The sequence below is a fragment of the Apodemus sylvaticus genome, chromosome 4 (genome assembly GCF_947179515.1).
Source record: "Apodemus sylvaticus chromosome 4, mApoSyl1.1, whole genome shotgun sequence".
In the NCBI taxonomy this organism is placed as follows: domain Eukaryota; kingdom Metazoa; phylum Chordata; class Mammalia; order Rodentia; family Muridae; genus Apodemus; species Apodemus sylvaticus.
In genome coordinates this window covers 60,211,477-60,213,899 of record NC_067475.1, presented here as the reverse complement: position 1 = coordinate 60,213,899, position 2,423 = coordinate 60,211,477, and the positions used below count along the sequence as shown (strand labels likewise).

The window sequence follows — 2,423 nt, the reverse complement described above, 5'->3', positions numbered from 1 at the left end:
TCCCTAAATTAGTTGGATCAACAGTGAGCCCAAATTTGAATTCTCCACTTCTCCTCCTGTGGAGATGTCTGTAGTTACTGGCTTGTCTGTAATCTGTCTGTTGAATTGAGTTTGGCCCCAACAACAACACAGAAAACACAGTATAGGAAAGGAATGAAGAATTCTTTATGGATTTTTTTTCTTTTCCTAGCCTGTATTTTCTTGGAAACAGAGGCTGAGGTAGCCATCTGATGATATTCTAATGAGCTAGAGCAGGATTCTGGGAAGGTGAGCCTTGGAGGTCCAACAAGAATAGTCTCAGGGGGACCTGTGAGATCTGTCTCTCCACACAAGCAGGCAGAGTCATGTCCTGGGCACCGAAGCTGGCTGTGGCTGGGTCATGAAGGGCAGATCCTGGTGGGTACCTCTGTCAGCAGTGACTGACTTCCCAAAACTGTTTGCACTGAGATGGCCGCTCAGGCCCAGGTCTGGTGGGCCCCAGGGTAGATGTCCTGGACTAGCATGTCCAGGTCGGCATGCTGGCCTCTGGACGCCAGCTGCAACAGCAGCTCATCAAAGTCTTTGTTTTGGCGAGCAGAGCCCCAAGCCCCCAGAAGGTGCATCCTCCAATGGGGCGTCCACCAATCCGCTCGACCCTGTCCTCAGTCTCCACCTTCACCATGGAGACGCCAGAGCCAATGTTGGCTAGAAGGTAGGGGAGACGCCAGAGCCAATGTTGGCTAGAAGGTAGGGGAAGATGTTGGGGTGATTTGTCTGAAATTGAAACTCTTGGTCTGAGTCTTTCTGGTACATGAAGACCTCATGTGGGATGTTTTCTATACGAAGTTGCACCCCAGCACAAGGTTGCACCCCTTAATCAAGCAGGTCATTACACCCTCATTGTCCGTCTTCAGATGCAGCTTCTCCTCCATGAGGTCCTTGACCTTGTAGACTCCACCCCCAATGGCCTGGATGACCTTGGTTTCAGTGTTAACTAGGTGGTCTCTGATGAAGTCCAGGCAGGCTTCCATGTAGGGATTCTCAAACTTGATGAAATGCAGGTGAACTGTGATCTCCTGAACTGAGATCTCATAGGGCGGTAGGGGCTCATGGTCCTGTTCCATATCTTTTCCCAGGTGGTCAAAAGACCTCAACTTGGCCACTTTGTGCTGTACAGTGGAATAGTATGCCAACTTGGTCAGTGATCCACCTATATCAACGTCGAAGCGCTTGACTTTCTCCAGGTTGCTGAAGATCTCATGGGGGTGGGGGGGGAGGTGCAGCATGATGCTCCTGTCCAGACTTTTCCCACTGTCACTTGCTCCATGCTCTGCCATTTGAAAGTGCCCAGCCATCCTCATCCCACAGAAATCTTTAAAAGAGTTTTATAAGAGAAGTTACTTCACTGCCCGCAGCTGACCTTCAATAGCATTCAAAATTCTACATAGATGTTATGGACCTGTAGCCACAAGTTGCTGTCAACATTTATGGGATGTTTGTATTGTTTAATGTTGCTTCAAACCTGTTAGCTATTCTCAGCTACATCCACATCCACGCCCACACATTATTCTGGGTCAGGGATAGTGAAGAGTACTAACTTAAGATTACAGCCATGCATTTAGCTTAGTTTACAGGAAATCTAAGGCATAGCAAGGTTGGTTACATTTGCTCTCTTAGAAGCAGGTTAAACAGGGCTGAAAAGATGGCTCAGTGGTTAAGAGTACTTTTTCAGAGGTCCTAAATTCAAACCTCATGGTGAAACCTCATGGTGGCTCACAATCACCTATAATGTGATCTGATGCCTTCTGGCACACAGGTATATCTGTAGGTAGAGTACTCATATACATAAAATAAATAAATCTTTAAAAAAAGACTAAGGCCTGTCTCAAACAACAACAACAAAAATTGTAAATGACTATTAGTTTTATAGGGTAGCAGTTGGGATATAACGTGATTTAATGGGGAAAAAAAGAAGGCAGATTAAACTTAAACAGGTTTACATAGAAAGATAGCAGGTTGAGTATATATTTTAAATGATCTCCAGGCATATTATTCATATGGTAACAAGATATAAAAAAAATGTCAGTCTCTTTGGGGGTCAAGAGATATCTTCAGAAAAGTGTATTACCACAAACATTACTTTTCTCAGCTTGACCCAAATTAGAATCACCTAGAAGAGGCAACCTTGGCTGAGGTCTACATCGGATGGCCTGTAGGCATGTCTGTGGCAGCATTTTTCTGATTGCTGATTGGTGTAGGAGGCCTAGCCTACTGTGAGCCTGGGGAGTTTAACACGGTGCCTGAACATAAGCCTGCAGACAGGAAGCGAGACCCTCCATGGTCTCTGCCTTAGTTCCTGACCTCAGGCTTCTACCTTGATTTCTCTCTCGGAAGGACTGTGACTCATAAGAGGCAATGAGCCCTTTCCTCCCCGTATTGCTGAG

General features: G+C 46.0%; 1 pseudogene; it reads right to left on the bottom strand.

The window, feature by feature from the left end:
* Positions 1-246: 246 nt before the first annotated feature.
* On the bottom strand, positions 247-1,316 carry LOC127682151 (4'-phosphopantetheine phosphatase-like; annotated as a pseudogene).
* Positions 1,317-2,423: the final 1,107 nt, after the last annotated feature.